This window comes from Leptonychotes weddellii, chromosome 4, assembly GCF_054177405.1.
Source record: "Leptonychotes weddellii isolate Sample4059 chromosome 4, ASM5417740v2, whole genome shotgun sequence".
Classification (NCBI taxonomy): Eukaryota; Metazoa; Chordata; class Mammalia; order Carnivora; family Phocidae; genus Leptonychotes; species Leptonychotes weddellii.
In genome coordinates this window covers 3,448,372-3,466,279 of record NC_138372.1, presented here as the reverse complement: position 1 = coordinate 3,466,279, position 17,908 = coordinate 3,448,372, and positions in this window count along the sequence as shown.

Here is a 17,908-nt window from a genome sequence, read left to right as displayed (position 1 = left end):
TTTTTTTTTTAAGATTTTATTTATTTATTTGAGAGAGAGAGAATGAGAGACAGAGAGCATGAGAGGGAGGAGGGTCAGAGGGAGAAGCAGACTCCCTGCCGAGCAGGGAGCCCGATGCGGGACTCGATCCTGGGACTCCAGGATCATGACCTGAGCCGAAGGCAGTCGCTTAACCAACTGAGCCACCCAGGCGCCCCCCATAAGAGACTTTTAACCGTAGGAAACAAGCTGAGTGTTGCTGGAGGGGAGAGGGGTGGGGGGATGGGCTAACTGGGTGATGGGCATTGGGGAGGGCACGTGATGTAATGAGCACTGGGTGTTCTATGCAAATCATGAATCACTAAGCTCTACCTCTAAAACAGTACACTATATGTTAATTAATTGAATTTAAATTTAAAAAATAAAAAAAGAATAAATAAATAAATACAGAAACACCCAAATATGTCAACCATTACAATCACAACCATTGCCCGGAAGGCAAAGATGAGGTGTTAGGAAGGAGAAATGACCAGAGGGAGCTAGGATCTAGACTGTGGCCGGGGAGGATGGTTGTTAGAGCCGGAGGGACCCAGGCAGGGAGACAGCACACACCAGGGACTTGGGCCTGAGAGCAGCCGAGAAATAACACCCCCTTTCCCTGGCTGAGTTCCGAATCAACTGAAAACAAGATAAAGTGGCAGGCAGGGGAGAACAGAACTGTCACCCCCGTTACCATAAAAAGCAGAGCAGAAAGAAATGGTCCAAGACAGGGTGGAGTTCCAGAATTGGACAGACTCGGCTCCCCACCAAGTGCAAAAGTCAGTGGCAGGCTGGAGTTGCAGAGCTGGGGGGTGCTGCCCTAACAGGCTCCCCCCACCAGAGAGGCAGTCCCACCCCCACCGCCCAAGGGAGCAGGGGTGAGAACAGAGCCAGTGAAAAGGCAAGACTTTCCTCCCAAGAATAGGAGACCATCTGCTTTAGATGTCACACGCTCCAACTTAGATTTTTTTATTTTTTTTAAATGTACTTATTGTTACTGAGATATAATTGACATATACAACATTGTGTAAAGTTTGTGCACAACACACTGGTTTGATACAGTTATTTATTGCAATATGATTACTGACCTCTGCCCAGTCACATAATTATCCTCTGCTGTTTAAGGGCACAAACTTGAAACTAGCAGAATAAATAAATTCTGGCAGAGTGAATACAGTCCACTATACTGGGTTATGAGCGTCAAAGTTGCTAAGAGACTAGATCTTACTTGCTCAAACTTATATTTTCAAAAGGTGGACCTCGCCACGGGGAGAAGAGCTGGCGGGGAGATGCAGAGGCAGCGGGACGGCTCGGCGGGTCCGGGACAGCGGTGGGGGCTGCTCACAGTGGGCTGCTGGCCTCGGAGACCGTGGGAGCCGGGGGCTGCCGGGCGTGAACAAGCCAGGCCATTTTGCCCCAAGGAGGACAGCTTCAAGTCTCCCCACCTTGCGAATTCTGTTGTGAGCACCCCCGACACGAGTATCTGGAGCAAGTATTAGAGGAAAGAGAGGAGGTCATGTTAATGAGGGGGAACACACACAACAGGGCTCTCTCCCCGGGCTGACGGCCGCTTGGGGAAGTTCCGCAGCTCGTCTCCCTGGGGTTCCTGCTGCTGCTTCGGGAGCAGACCACTGAGATTTTTGTCTCCCGCACAGGAAGCCAGGGCCCCGTGCGGCATCTGAAAAGACAATGGGGAGAGAAATAAGAGGAAAACCAGGCTTTTCCAATAATAAAGACAATACCTCTCAGAGTTACTTTGGAGAGGACTGCAGGATCTGGAGGCATTTAGCCCTTAAAGCGTGAAATGTTCTGTTAAATTACTAAAAGGAAAGATTCAGGTTTCTTTGAACCTGAAAGATATAGTAATTATTGAACCAGAACTCACAGCAGGAGATGTTTTATGGAACCTAATTAAAGCTAAACGGGAGGAGCGAGTCATCAGAACTGTGTGAAAGAATCCATCACGGGGAGCTAAGTGAGCAAGCAGAGGCGGGAGCAAGCACGGAGGTGGCCATCCGGGGACAGCAGGCACACGGGGCCAGGGCGGGCTGGTGCTGCTCCTGGTCCCAACAGGAGGCCAAGAACCTCAGTGATGCAGGGCACACAAGCGTCCCCTCTAGCGACTCCTCTGAGGGCAGGCCATTTCATGCATGCACACATGTACATACGCATGCACGAGACACATGCGCGCACATGCACTCTGGTATACATTCACACACACAGGAGTCCACACACACATTCCCACGTGTGCATGCATGTTCCTGTGCCTACACAGTGCACACAGGTACTCGTACACACGTGTGCACACATGGACACACGCCCGTGCATGTGCATTCCCCCACACTTGAGTGTGCGTGGGTATACATATGCACACACACATACATGTGTGCACACACATGCACACACACACGCACAAAACAGTTCCTCTCTTCTTCAGCTGCTCATAGGGAATACAGCCCTCTATCCTCCTGATGCAGCAACCAAAACTCCTGGGAGTCTTGACCATCAACAGCAGAAAGACGGAGATGGACAGATGGTTGCTTGCTCTCCACGGAGCCCTGAGCACTGCTGTGAGCCAGAGTGGTGCTTTCTATCAGCAGATACCAGGAGAATCTGGAACAAAGCCAAAGCCCCTCCACCCCAAGCCAGGCAAAAACACGAGGTCTTACCTGGGTTTTCCAGCACCTTGAGCCTGAGGCAAGGATTAAAGTGCTGTGGCTTTATCCCGGAGGTAAAAATCCAGGTCAGCCATGGTGCGGGAAGAAGAGGGGCAAGGAGAGTGTGAATCGAGGCAGAGGGGTGCACCACGGGCTGCCAGCCGCTTTGTGATGGGCCCCAGACAGGGCCCCACGTGTCCCTTGGTGGGTGTGCCAACCTGGCCCATGTGCCCCTCTGGCCAGGCCTCCAGGAGAAAGGTGCTCCCAACTGTCCCATGGCAAGGAGAGGGGGACGGATTATCCGCCCAGCTTCCCATTGGTCAAAGGTCAGCGCCCAGGGCTCTGGTTCCCCAGCAGTGTACTCAGAATGCCAAATCCCACACCCTGAGCCCGGGGCTCTCATCCAAGGCCAGGAGTGGTGGAAGGAGCCAGAGATTCCTGGCTCGTGTCTGGTCAGCCTGGCTGGTGGCAACAGCCAAAGGGAAAAGCCCCACACCCCCCAGGGCCAGGGCCAGGGCCAGGCCGATCCTTGAAGACGGCCCACCATCCAGGGCTGGGGACAATCAATCACCGAGGGCATCCAAGGCTTGTGTTCAACACAGTGAACCGGAGCCCGCGTGAGCCCAGCACCACGCTGCACGCCACCAGGTTCCAAACCTCCCCACCCAGTAAGGGGGGCCACTCGCTTCATGAGCCCAGCCTTGTCGGGAAGTCGAGACTGCATGTGTGCAAAGATAACTAGGATGTGCAAAAAGAATCCAGAATCTCATTTCTTCCTTCAAGAGAAAAGCTTAGTTTCCTAGAGTCAAGAAAATAAAATCCATGAAGATTGGGATTTTTTTTTTTAATGGAGAAATGAAAGCAAACAAAGGAAAGACGTCAGCCTAAAAGGTCAAGCAGAGGCAAAGAGGAAATAAGGGGACTTGCCACGTGGATCGTGGATTTGCCTTATGTGATCAACTGTGCCAATCCCACCGGGGTGTAGACAGCATGGGGTGTAGACAGCATGGGCCGGGAGAGGCCAAGGGGCCACACAGTCCTTGAGTAGCTCTGCAGGCAACAGAAAGGCACGGACTCCCACTTCGTGGTCCTCCAGTGGAGGGGGCACCCTGCCTCCTCGGCAGGACGGGGCACTCACCCGCCCTTCCCAAGACAAGGAGCGCAGTGAGGTAACCCCCGGCCAGAGAGGGTCCAACACCCACCGGTCTCTAGCAAGATTCTAGAGTTTTGATGTGATTTCTCCACCCTTCGCCGCCCCCAGTTCCGCCCCCAGAAAAGGTTCAAGGCTTCTCCAGGCAATCAGTAGGCTCTGTCCAAAGCAATCAGGCACACTGACAGCTCTCTTAGAAAAATGGGAGAAATGTAAGCTGAGCAAGGACACCATTTAGCTATTTTTTCCCCAAGACCCAAAGCATTTTTATTCACACCATCTTGGGGGCTGAGATTTCACCCAGCTCTTTTACCCCCATCCATTTGGGTTCAGTGGCAGCTGACGGCAGCATGATGGAGTGGAGAGGGCCCCCAGCTGGGCGCCAGGCCAGAGCCCTCCGCCCCGCTGTAGCTGCATGGACCAGACAGGCCCTCCATCTTCCCGACTTGCAAATGGCCGTCTCCACAGTAGCTCAGGCACCGCAGGGCCAGAGGCTCTGCATTTCTACCTCGGTAGCTGCCCAGCATCCTAATGACCCTCCCCAGGCTGAAGCCAAGACCCCTGGGAGACTAGGTGCCGAAGGAGAGGGTGACCAGGCTGAGAATTGCACCTCGAGCCCTCTTCCTCCTCCTCATTCTGAGGCCCAGAAGGGACCCAGCTGAACCCATCACTTTGCTTGTCCAGGCCCCAGGGACATGTCCAGGCTCGTGGAGAGTGTGATGCAGAATGATGACATCCCCTTTACCCGGGCGGAGCCGGGGGTCTCCCAAAGCTCTGCCAGGGACACCACACAATGTGGGGGACCGACTCAGCATGAGGAGAAGTGGGTTTGGTCCAGCCAAGTCTCACGTGCCAGTGAGAGTCTGCAGCTGTTTAATAAATTAGACCCAGGGAGCAGCTGCCGGGGACGCGCACAGGCCAGACACGCGACATGTCGGTGGGGCTCTCGAGAAGCATTAGGGGAGCTAAGCAGAGCAGGGCTGGAAACCAGTCATCTGGCTCATCGAAGCAGCGTTCCGGGCCCAGAACGGTGCAATTAGAGGAGCTCTGAGCACCAGCTAACGTGCTCCATTTCCTACCAGCTGCCTCCATGGGGACCCGACTTGGGAGGATGGTTTCCTCAGGCTCGCCCACCCAACACAGAGCCCCTCATCCCGCCTGAGACGCCAGCACCGGGCGGTGCTCATCTTTCACCAAGAAGCTCGGCCTCCAGCAGCAGATGAATGTCCGGGTCCACCCAGCAAGAAAGAATGTAGTGGAAGCAGGAACGTTCCCCTTTCCCTGTCAACAAGCGGCTAAAACCCAAAGCGAAGGCGTCCAAAAGCCCACTGGGAGCACAGAGGACCAGAAGGAGGAGGAGGCTGCGGACAGGCCTTCCCCTGAGGGACACACAGTGGCCTGGGGAGAAACTCCGGAAGCCGTGCCCCAGCTCAGAATTCAGGGAGAAAAGCCAGGCTGTGAACGCCAGTCCCCCTGACACGTGGCCGCAGTCTCTCCGTGTGTCCCCCACCTGTGATGACAAATACAGGCTACACGGACGCCGGCGACCACGTGAGGGCGCCTCGAAAACATCACACTCCGTGAGAGGAGATAGTTGCAAGAGGTTCTACGGTCATTTATGCAAAATGTCCAGAAGCAGTAACTCCACAGAGTAAGAAGCAGATGAGCAGTTACCAGGAACCAGTGGGGGGGTGCGTGGGGGGGGAGCTGGGGTACCGGGGCAAGACTGCTTAATGGGTCCAGGGTTTCCTTTGGGGTGATGAGTTGCTTTGGAGCCAGATAGAGGTGATGTTTGCACAACATTGTGAACGTATCAAACAACACTAACTTCTCATTTAAAAAGGTTAGTTTAACATTATGTGAATTTTACCTCAGTAGGGAGGGAGAGAGGAAGAAAGAATCAAAGTGGGTGTGACAAGTGCTAAACACAAGAGGACACCAGGACAGCAGGTGTAAACCCAGACCGTCCCAGCAAACAGGAGTGCACATTCACCTGCCCAAGGACATCACCTGAGGACAGGAGCTCAGGCAGCCAAGGGGCTGCAAAGATGCACTTATCAAAGCCCCAGGCCCAGGCCAGCAGCCACGGTCGGGGAGGGCATCTGGGGCCAGCACACTGGGGCTGCTTGCCTGGGTGTCCCTCCCAACACTGGGCCAGAATGCCCTGTAATCGACCCCACCTGCCCTCGGACGTCAGGCCAAGGCTACTCTGTAAGCAATGCAGTCATCCCGGACTTAACCTCAGTTAGAAATGAGGCTTTCTGAGAAATGCACCTGCATGAGAACTCATGGTCTCCTCTACCATCTCCAGCGCAGGGTGGAAAAACATGTTGCCTGTGAGAGCAAAGCCTGACTCTCTTCCCCAACCCCTCTCCGGCCAGGGGTTTTCAAAGACCACCTTCCCACCCCCACAAGAAGCGGCAAGGGATCTGGGGGTACGTGGAATCTCCCCTCACCGCCCCTCCCAGAGCTGCAACCCCAAAGCATTCCCGAGAGGCCAGGGCATGAGGAACACACTCACCCTCCTACACACCTGAAAATGTGCTAATTGATATTGAAATCGAGTTTCTAGAAATAATTACAGCCTGCCCTAGACAGAACACTTAAGACAGGACCGCTGTCAAAGGGGAGATGTCTGATGCATCAGGGGGAATTACCAGCAGCGGAGACAGGTTAGTGAGGACCCTGAGAGGGAAGTCCCTCTCCTGAGAGGCTGGCAGGTAACCCCAGATCCAGCCTCGGTTAGTGAGGTCAGTGTGCTAGCAACACCCATTATTTAAAAAAAAAAAAATCCCTTACACCCAAGGGACGAGAAAAACTCCAGCGCTTCTCTCCTCTGCCCTTGGCTGTCCTCCCTGAACATTGAAGCAAGCCCTGGAAAAGAACTCCTATTCCTGGTTTTAAGGTCAGGGGAGTCAATGGGAGAGCGTAGTGGGTTGAATGGTGACCCCCCAAAAAGACAGGCCCACCTCCTAACCCCCAGAACCTGTGAATGTTAGTTTTCTGGAAAAGGGGTCTTTGCAGTTACGATTCTAAGCTACGTGTCTCCAGATGAGATTGTGCTGATTATGTGGGTGGGCCCTGAACCCAGGGACAAGGGTCCTTATAAGAGAAGCACAGGAGAAAAGTAGAAGGCCATGTGAACACAGAGGCAGAGGTAGCCCCAGAAGCCAGAAGAGGCAGGAAGGATCCTTCCCTGGAGCCCCTGGGGGCAGCGCCGTCCTGCTTGCTGACGCCTTGATACCACAGGACTGCTATCCTCCAGACTGTGCCAGAAGGCACTTCCACTGTTTGAAGCCCGCAGTCTGTGTAATTGGCCACAACAGCCACAGGAAGCCAATGCCGAGAGCCTGGCCGTGGCCAGCCTGGCTCTTCCGGGTCTGACCATCGCCCGACCTGCTCAAGCACTTCTCCGACTCCAGTCACCCCCACAGTCAAAATCAAATTCTTTAGGAGGCCTCCGGGGACGTCTGCAATCTGGCCCCAGGTGCCGTCTCAGGGACGTTAGCCTCAATGCACCCTGCCGAGCCAGGTGCCAGAGGTTGGGGCACAGACCAAGGATGCTCCTGGATTTAGAGACCATGAACAAGGCCCATGGCAGGACAAGAGGACACTGAGTCCACAGGGGACTTCTTATGTTAACCAGCCATGGTCCCTGGTCCTCCACTGGCCTTGAGCCATCCGGGGCCAAGGAGGACAGGTGCCGGTTGATAATAGCCCCATGGCCAGTCTCGGCAGATCTCAGAGACACCCTACCGGACAAAGCCGCCAGAGCTGCAGGGACATGACTGCTCCCTCCCGGCTGCCCCAGGGGTGGCACAGCTTGGATCCAAGGGACCCGGCTGACAGCACCCTGCCAAGGTAGGGAATTGATGAGCCTACCTTTCTGCGAGGCTCAGCCCGCTGCCACTCCTCTGCAGAACAGCTGGGACCCTGGCCACATCCCTGATGTGTAGGAGGAATGGCCACTCCTGAGACCATTTCTATCCACAGCTGGGCTCCAAGTCCCAGTGGCCAGAAGACTCACAACAGCGCTCTCAGCTGCCTTAGCCACGGCCAGTCTGCCCCTTATGGGGTGCCTGGGGGCGCTCTCCTTGTCTTGCCCAGGGAATGGGCAGAGAGGAAGGGAGGATGTGGGGAGGCAGTCACCAGCCACCACTAGTACTCACATGACTGAAGAGATCAGTCCCCACACCTTCAGCTTGCATCCTCCACCTACTCACGACAGGGGAGCACCATGTGGCCCTGAATGGCTCAGATCCTGGGTTCGAATCCTACCACAGCCACTTCCTAGCTGTGTGACCTAGGGGGAGTTACCTATCCTCTCTGTGCCCAGTTTTCTTATCTGCAAGTTGAGAATGATACCGATAATGATACCTATCTCAGAGGGTTGTTGTGAGAATGCACTAGTATTAGTAAAGTTAGAAATTAAGAAGTAAACTCTCTCTGAGCCTCAGCTTTCCCAGCTATAAAATCAAAGAGTCATCCTGAGGAGCAAATGAAATGAGGTATGGCGGCTATTTAGCACAATCCCTAGAACACAGCCCATGATAAAGAGTAGCTACAACCCATCATCACCACCATCATCATCCTCGTAATCATCTCATTATTCATATGCAAGGGGGACATTGGTGTTTTCCTCTTGACTTCACAGGGCTGGAGGGAAAGCAACTGAAACTCAAGAATACTTGAAAAATGCATTGTTTTTATTGTTTCTGGTCCCCGAAAAAGCTGAGCTGTACTTCTTTGAACCCCTGAACACATCTTCTCAAAAACAAATCCCAACTTCCTGCATCACTCATACTGAGATATTCACCCTTCAGTTCTCGGCTCCATGAGCCAGAAGTCTCAGACATTCCTCAGATGGTTAGGGACCCATCTGTTCCTCAGGGTACGGGCAGATTGCCCCATACCCCACCCAGCCAGAACCAAGCCTCCCTGGAAAGAAACACCTGTTGCATCGATTGAGTCTCTGACCTCTGAGCACCCAGACTTCCTTTGCCCCCAACCATTGTGAATTCACACACACACACACACACACACACACACCATCTCCTTGGCCAAGGAACCCAGGATTAACTAGGGCAACGAGTTAAAATTTCCCCTCCCTAAAAACATCTTAACATTTTACATTCTCTCTTGTCTGCCACAACAAAATGCCACCAAGTCTCTGGCCCCTCCCCAGTGAACCACTCTCGTCGATGCCATGCATTTAGACATCAGCTAGCATCACATGACATGCCTGAAAATGTCAAGCCCATTGGGTCAGACATAAACAATTTAAGAGAAGCTGAATGAGTCTCATTCAGAAGCCTCCCTTCTCTGCTAGAGCCTCCAGTGAGCAGAGAGACAACCACATGATTTTCCTCCTCAGACAGAAGTCAATGCCTATTAAGATGCTTAACGCCTGAGCTTCCACCACCCCAGCAAGCACTTTCTCAGAGCAAAAGAGAAATGATGGAAGGCGCAAGAGTCAGGGACCTCCAGGTTCTTTGCCAGAGCCTGGGGCTATACTATGGTTACTACAATCCACCAAAGAAGTCATTTCTTCTTTCTATCCATCCATCCATGCATCTTTCCCCTTCTATCCATCTATCCATCCATCTAGCTATCCATCCTTCCACCCATTCAACCATCTGTCCATTTTTTGGTTGTTCACTCAGAAGTGATTCTTTCCCAAAAGGTTTTGCATGCAGACTGGAACTTCCCACAGCAGCTGGTCATTGTAGGAGAATCACCCAAATGCAGACTATAAACGTGCTCTGTGTACTTTGGAACTCAAGCTACAAATGGCTCCAGAGGGCATTTTTAAATAGTGGTAAAATATAAGACTAGACCCTTTGGTTTCGGTTTGGTTTTGTGGGTTTTTTGTTTTGTTGTTGTTGTTGTTGTTTTTCAGAAAAAAAAAAAACGTGAAGACTTTTTTTTTTACAGATCTCAGCCTAAAATAGTTGTTTGGAATATTCCTACTTTGTTCCTGTTTGATTCAGTTCTTACAAGGTGATCACAGTATTTGGAAAACCAGATATCCCTGGGGGCAATTACTAGGCAAATGTTAAGATGTGCTCAGAAACCCCATCCTGTTACCAGCTGGAGACCCTGCAGACCTTGCCCTCACACACGACTTCCACTGTAGCATCTCAGTCCTTCAGATGGGACCATCTTACCAGCATCAGCATGGCTTCCCAACTGACCTTGGCGCCACAGTTGACTGAATAATTCTAGGTGATGGCGAGGTTGGATAATGCAAAATCATAATTTCCCCCTAGGAATACAGCAACAAATTAAGCAAATTAGGAGGAGAAGTATCTAATGTTACTCTGCGTGGATTTTTTTAAATTCTGAGGCTAGGCAATCAAACTTTTGTATATCCTTTAACAAAAAATCAACATAGGTAGGGGCTCCTGGGTGGCTCAGTTGGTTAAGCATCTGCCTTCAGCTCAGGTCATGATCCCGGGGTCCTGGGATTGAACCCCGTGTTGGGCTTTGTGCTCAGCACAGAGTCTGCTTCTCCCTCTCCCTCTGCCCCTCCCCCCCCCACCTGTGCACACCCTCTCTCTCTCTCTCTCAAATAAATAAATAAAATATTTTTAAAAATCAACATAGGTATCCTTCAGTTTGCCTCTTTAAATTTTGTCAGGCTGGAACTTTGCAAGAGGACTATCAAAATAAGCCGACTTAGTGATACCCCATTCCAGAAGTCACCCTGGCAAAAAGAGTAGTCGATTTTAAGGGACCAGAACTATTGATACAATCCAAAATTACCCTTATTTTTCACGAGCTACATCCTCTCTCAAACTTTGCAAAATTAGCTGGCCTAAATATTTTGACTACCTTCATCTCTCTTTCTGCAATTTGGATTGGCTTCAAGAGCCTTTCAGAATTCATTTGATGTAATGGTGCTCTGTTTCATTATCGATTTTAGTTCCAGAATAAAACAAGAAGTTTATGTCCACATTTAGAACATAAATGCTACCATGTCTAAATATTATACCTCCCTGTCACAGTGCAACAATGAAAGCATAAACATACTTTGATTGATCTTCAGGCACTTAGAGTAAACATAATTTATACATATGCCAGGACTGGAACCTCTTTTCATCACTAATACAATATCTTCTGGCTGTGCAAACACTCACAAAGCCATTTCTCTTCATTAAAAAGCAAAGGCATATGGAATCCTCCCTCGACAAGAGGCACCTCCGCCTATTCACTTCAAGAAGGCTGGAGGGACAATGAGCATAAGAAGTGTGTCCTCCTACATGTTCACCCACCTAGAAATCGTTTTTTTTTCTCTCTGGTAACATAAAATAAATGGTTTTGACAAGCGAAGGTCAAGTGTGTCCAGCATCATGGACAGAGCACGGGATTCTCATCCACCACATTCCCTCAGGGGAGAAAACTGTAACCGTCTTTCCATGCATTTTCTTCCAGAAAAAAAAAGAGGAGTAAACTCAATCTGGATTAGACATTTTTTCATGTTTAATTCTTTAAACAGAAGTCAGCAAACGTTTTCTTAAAGCACCAGTTGGAAGTATTTTGTCCTTGCAAACCATACCCTCTCTGTTGAAACTATCAAATCAAAAGCAGCCAAGGACAATGTGTAATAAGTAAATGGGTGCAGCTGTGTTCCAATAAAACTTTATTTACAAAAGCAGGCAGATTTGGTCTGTGAGCTGTAGTCTGCTAACACCTGTTTTAAGTTAATAGTAAAAGTAGGAAATGGGTGGGGGTGTCAAACAGATGGGAATTCTAAGGCATCTCTGATTTTAGGACTGTAATCATGTAGCCAGGTCATGACCCATCAGGAACTTACCTTCTGGTAAGAAATCAGCATTGTGTCTCCTGATACCCAACCAAGACCTATCAATAAACTTTTTCTTAGTTTATCCAGCAATTTCGCTTCCTTAAGCTTCATCTCACAACCTTGACAGCGAGCAGTAAAAACTGGAACAATGAAGAAGATTGGAGATCCCACTGAGCATCTCTCTGAAGATCATTCCTCTACTCTCTACCTAGGTGGTCATCCCAAGGCTAGAGAGAACCGCATGGAGCAAAAAGAGTCAATACTCAGGCCCCTGACCCCTTACTAGAATACTAGTAACAGAGCATTACTGACGCCCCTACTCACCTCAGAAACGGTGCAGACCTGAACACTGGGTTTGTAAGGGAAACTGGTTCTTTGGTGAATACAAATGGGGGAAAATAAGGAAAGAGGAGGCGGAACTGCCTTGAAAAGCTTCAGGAAGGCTCTACTCAGTTGTAGATCTGAGTGCTTCTCTCATAATTAAACACTTCAGCAGCTAATTGGCTTCAGCAATTTTTTTAAAAGACTAGATTCAATTTCTACTCCCTTAAAATGCAATCTAGACAATTTATGAAAAGCAACCAAATACACTGCAGAGATGAATAGACTTTTCCTCGCCATAACCTTCTTTAAAAGCACTTGGAGAGGTAAAAATATTCTTAAATCAAAAGGAATGCCATACTTAATAAAATGAAAGTTTGCATAATTAATTTAGTGGCTCCTTTATTATCATAAAGGACAAAGAGATTTGTTTCTACCTGTTAGGTTTTCTCCTGGATGAATCCATTTAGAATGGACAATTTTAAAATAGGAAGGTTCAAGCTGCTAAAGAGAGATGCAGACCCCATAGAACCTCCTGCTATTCAGAAAATGCACGTGGCCTTAGTAGGAAACACAACCCTTGAGAAAAGAGGTTGAGAATGGCCTCCGGGTATAGAGAAAAGAGGCAGAGCAATAGTGACTGGTGTCTACAGAATGAAGTGAGGCTGAGGTGAGAGTGTCTGGAAGAGGGATAAAAAGTGTGATGGGAAACCTGTAAACAGGAGAGACAGAAGGTGCTAAAGGGAGATGGGCAGGTGTAGGACCCGCCCCCAGGAATCCCCACGTGGATAAGGCCTCTTGGATCAGTGAACAGGAGCATGCACGCACAGAGCCCACCCATGGCACGCGGAGAGACACAGACTTCAGTGTAGACACATACCTCACACATGCATACAGCCACATACGCACACACGCACAGAACAGTGTGCACACGCACATACAGACACACGCACACAGATGCACAGACACACATGTAGACAGAAGCACACACACACATCCTCCCACACACTGAGACACAAACACAGAGACACAGAATAGGCCGAAACACACACATTCAAATGCGTGCACATACACACTCACACACACCAACACAATGTATGTATTACACTCGGCCAAAGAATACAAGTTCGCTTCCAGGTCCAGCTCTAGGATGTCTCTCGAGGTGACTGGGAAAACCTGATCTAAAGAAGAAGCAAGCAACTTTATCCACATCCTGCTAAGCACTGTGTTCTGAAGATGAGGACTTATTCATATGTCACCAACAGTCAGCACGTGACCTGACACATAGTAGGTGGTCAGTATATGTTGCACGAAGTACAAATTGTCTAGTTTAAGTCCAGAATCTAACATCAATAACCTGAGGTTTTGGGCGCCTGGATGGCTCAGTTGGTTAAGCGACTGCCTTCAGCTCAGGTCATGATCCTGGAGCCCCAGGATCGAGTCCAGCATCGCACTCCCTGCTCAGCAAGGAGTCTGCTTCTCCCTCTGATCCTCCCCCCTCTCATGCTCTCTCTCTCTGTCTCATTCTCTCTCTCAAATAAATAAATAAAATCTTAAAAATAAATAAATAAATAACCTGAGGTTTCTGGCTCCTGACTCCCTGCCAGCCCTTCCCACACAAGGAGTATGTAGGGGTGCCCTTCTGAGCTGACCCCTTCTCCCCACACACAGGCTCTCCAGGCAGGGTCAGCATAACCCCACCAAGCAGGCATCAGGTTTCATGCCTTCATTCTACAGAATCAGGCAAAGCAAGTAGCCAAATGTGGCTCCACCTGCCTTTGAATCTCAACTCCACCCCAGCTATGCAACCTCAGGACCCTTGCTTGGGCTCTCTACATCCGTCTCCTTGTTTGTGCATGGGAATTTGAGATGAAACATGTAAATCTTATAGGGGAAGACTCTTCCACCCAAACCTGCTCTACCTTAGACCTCTCTGTCTCTGCTGATGGCAACTTCATCCTCCTACTGGATTCCTCTCTATCTTGGGTGCTTAATACAGGGTCTATCTGCCAATCTTGCTGGCCTTGCCATCAAGACAGATCCAGAATCCAAGCTCCTCCCCCACCTCTACCCCATCATCCCTCACCTGCAGTGAACTCCAACCTGATCCCCCAGCTTCTGCCCTGAGCCCCCTGCAGTGAGTCCTTAATTCATCCACTGGACTGACGCTTTACAACATGCAAAAGTCATCCCTATTTCACTCACGGTAAAATGAGCATCCTTACCCTGCCCACATCCAGGCCCACATGATCTGCTCTCCATAACTCTGACCTCACTCCAGCCACCTCTTTTCTGTTGGCCACCCTGTTTTTGACAGCCCTCTACCCCTCTCCAACCCTGGCACTAGTATTCCTAAGCTTTACATTTTTGCACAGCAATATCACCTTCTAATCTAGTATATCATTAATTGATGTATTACGTAAATCTTTGTCTTTTTTGTTCACCAATGTGTCCCAAGCACTTAGAACCATGTCTGATACACAGGAAGCACTTGGTGGAGACGGTTCGAGTAGATGAATGAATGGGCTGTGGGTCAGATGCCTACTCTGTGCTCAGTGCTATGTGGGGGAGGAAAGGGTCAGAAGGAAAAGGGGAAATGTCTAATGTCTCCCCAACCATACCTTCCTTCTCTATTTTCACAATAGTTCTGTGAGGTAAGACACCCAGATTTTCCCTCCACTTTCGGGGCCTGCCCAAGGCACTCAGTAAATAGCAGAACAAGAAGTCAAAACCAAAATGCTCACTCCAGATTGCGTGTTCCATCATTTAAGCCACTCAGAAAGGGTCAAGGGGTGGTGAGCATGCTCTGTAAACTTGCCAACGCCAGATGAAAATTACTGTGGTTATTAAGGACACACCTTACTCTGAATCTGAATATGGTTAACTGATAAGCAAGCACAGTTTTGGAGGGGAGCAAAATCCAAGGAGAGGATCTGAAACCAGTTAAAAGTGTATGTAGGAACATTTAAATAAAGTATTCACCTATTCATTTCCCTCCATTTTTCATCGGGTCAGAGACACAGGATGCATTGTTTAAAAATTCATTACGAGCTCAAAGAAGAAAAACCTAAAACCAGGAAACAGAATACCGCTGTTTTGCTCTAAGCACTTTTTTTTTTGAATGAAAATATGCTGGGATCCAGGAGTGAGAGAGTCCTAGATTCTGAAAGGTGGAAGGGGGGCCCTGGAAAAACCTCCTTGTGGCACAGGATTGGGGCAGGGAAGCTGGGTGGGGGCTCATTCATCCACCAAGAAGGATGATGAACCTCTCTTCCTAAGGTCATGGATACGGCCCTTCAAAAGAAGCATCTTTATGTCAAGGAATTCTTCCTTCCTGGGATCTGTCCCGCCTTAATTTAAGCTGATGTCAGTTTCATTATCCTTGACTCACAGAGAGCCTGTCAGTTTTCCATAAAGCCTCTTTCAGTTGGCACCCTCCACTTAAAGGCCTTGTGGCCTTGGGCAGGTCACTTGACCTCTCTGAGCTTCTGTTTATTTTCCTGGCCCACTCACAGGGCTACTGGGAGAAACCAATGGGAACAGGGAGAGGGACCACCCCTCAGTCATCCTTCCACCTTCCCCACAGGATGACCGATGCCTTTCTTTTACCTTCTTATTCTAGAATGCAGTTCCAGTTCTTCAGCTACTTCCCTCTGATGGCTCCTCTATGGTTTCCCCACGCTCCTCACACACACCCATACACACCATGTCCACACATCTACACACACTGGCTCACACCTACATCCACACACATCCACTCTCACACACTCTGAGGTGCAGAAGCTTGTGTGGATCCCAGGCTCTCCCCTGCAGAACTTGATGCACCCACCAGGCATGAAGGCTCCCCCTGCAAAACACCTGCTTGATGTTTCTGCCCGAAGAGGACTTGAAAAGATGATGCCTCCTTTCTGACTGTGCCACATTTGCCAAGAATTTCTTCTCTGTGCAGAGTAGACTAGCCTTAAGATAAACAAGGTAGACTCTTGCCCAGTGGGGACAGGGGCCAGTTAGGAATCTAGTGAATCACACCCACAGCACATCCTGCCTCATGAGGAAAGAAGAACCCTTCTTCCTCCCAGCCACTGGCTCCATAAATCCTCATTACAGGTGTCTGGGACCAGGTGGTCAGCCATGCTAATGGCCTCCAACGGGATCAACGGGCAACAGCACAGCTAGCTTGGGAGCTCAGAAACAGTGCCATTGGCCATTTCAGAGCTATTACCACTTTCCAAAAAGCAAGACTCCCTTCTGGGGTCTGCAGGTGCACTCTAGAATCCTCACAAGTTGGAAATCTCTCACACACAGAGCAGAAGTCAGGCATCTGTCAGAGCGCTGATACTCCCAGACAATTTCTAAATGTGTCTGTCTTCCAGCTTTGCGGGGTTGCTCAACGCCCCTTTCAATAAGGAAGGAGCCTCTCGAGAGCTGGTGGGATTACCATGACTGGAACCATTCCACACGAGGAAATCCTGACTGCATTTGGCTCCACCAGATCAAAGGGGATAAAGACACCTTTCCCGGATTTGAGTTTGGGAGGTTAACATTTTTAAGTCAAGACAACCTGGAAAGAGAAATCAACTGGGCACAACTATGAGAAGAGATCTTATCCAACCATACGTAGGTCTAGATTATCACCCCCAGGGATCTGAAGACACAAATCCCATGCCTGAAAATGAGGTCATTCAACTGGAAATACCCTCAGAAACCATTTTTAGGTTGAGGTGATATAGTGTATCGATCAGACCAACTGAAGACCTGAAATTCTGCTTCATTGAGTCCAGAGTTGAAATAAGACGAAAGGAAACCAGGGAAGAGAGAGGCTTTGCAAATGAGCTAAATCTTCACGGGGAAAAATCAAGTGTGAGACTGGCTGAGAGGGGCGCAGATTTCAGAACGGCCTGGCCCCCAAGCGGGGCTGTACGTTCATTGCTTGAGACAATATGGTCACACTTCAGATCACCAAAGCAGATGCCGCAACAAGAAATTACAGAATCTGTCCTCTCCAGAACCTTCGATCAGACACCTCATCCTTCCTCGTGCCTTTGCACAGGCAGCGACCCGATCTGCCGGCGGAGCACACCATTCTTTCCCCGCCGAAATCCCTCCATGACCGTCCAGGCTGAACAGGTACATAGACCTGGCGTGCTGACTGATGGGAAGATGGGCCTGGAATCAGGCTGACCTGCACTCCGGCTCCAGCGCCCGCTCTCCCTACCTGCGTAAAACCCTCCTCATCCGCAGCCGGACCCCTGAACGGCCGTCTCTCCACGAGCTGTCCCCGAGATTCAATACCACGATGTAAGGAAGCCTCTAACCACAGAGCCTCGCCTAGTTAAGTGCTACATTAATATCGACTATTCAGATAAAGACAGCCCTGCTCACAGCTCTGGATCCTTATTAGCAATGATTATTGGCAAGGAGTGTCTCCTGGTTAACAGGACTCTCTGGCTACGTAGACCTATTAGGGCAACTGGCTGCTCTCCGGAACACCGCCAAATCCTCAGTGTTCTCCTAATGACACTTTCTATCCCTCTCAGGCCATAGTCCGGAGCAGCAGATGGCCCCTGTGGGTCTTCTCCAGGCGGTGACTCAGAACTCCAGCCTCCTCTCTTGTGATAACGTCATCTTGATACCTCTAAGGTCGCCAAAAAGAAGGGTAAGGGTGAATGGCCATGCTCAGGCCTGAAGGTGGCACAGACCACTCCTGGCCTCATCCCATTGGCTAGAACTGCATCATGTGACCCTGGTCTAACCGCAAGGGAAGCTGGGAAGTGTATGCCATAGGAAATGCAGACCGTGGTCGGGCCTGAAGGTGACGCACACCACTCCTGGCCTCATCCCATTGGCTAGAACCACATCATGTGACCCTGGTCCAACTGTAAGGGAACCTAGGAAGTGCAGACTTCCTGTGTGCAGAAGAAGAGGACTCCCCACTGAGCCAGTCCTGGGGCTCAA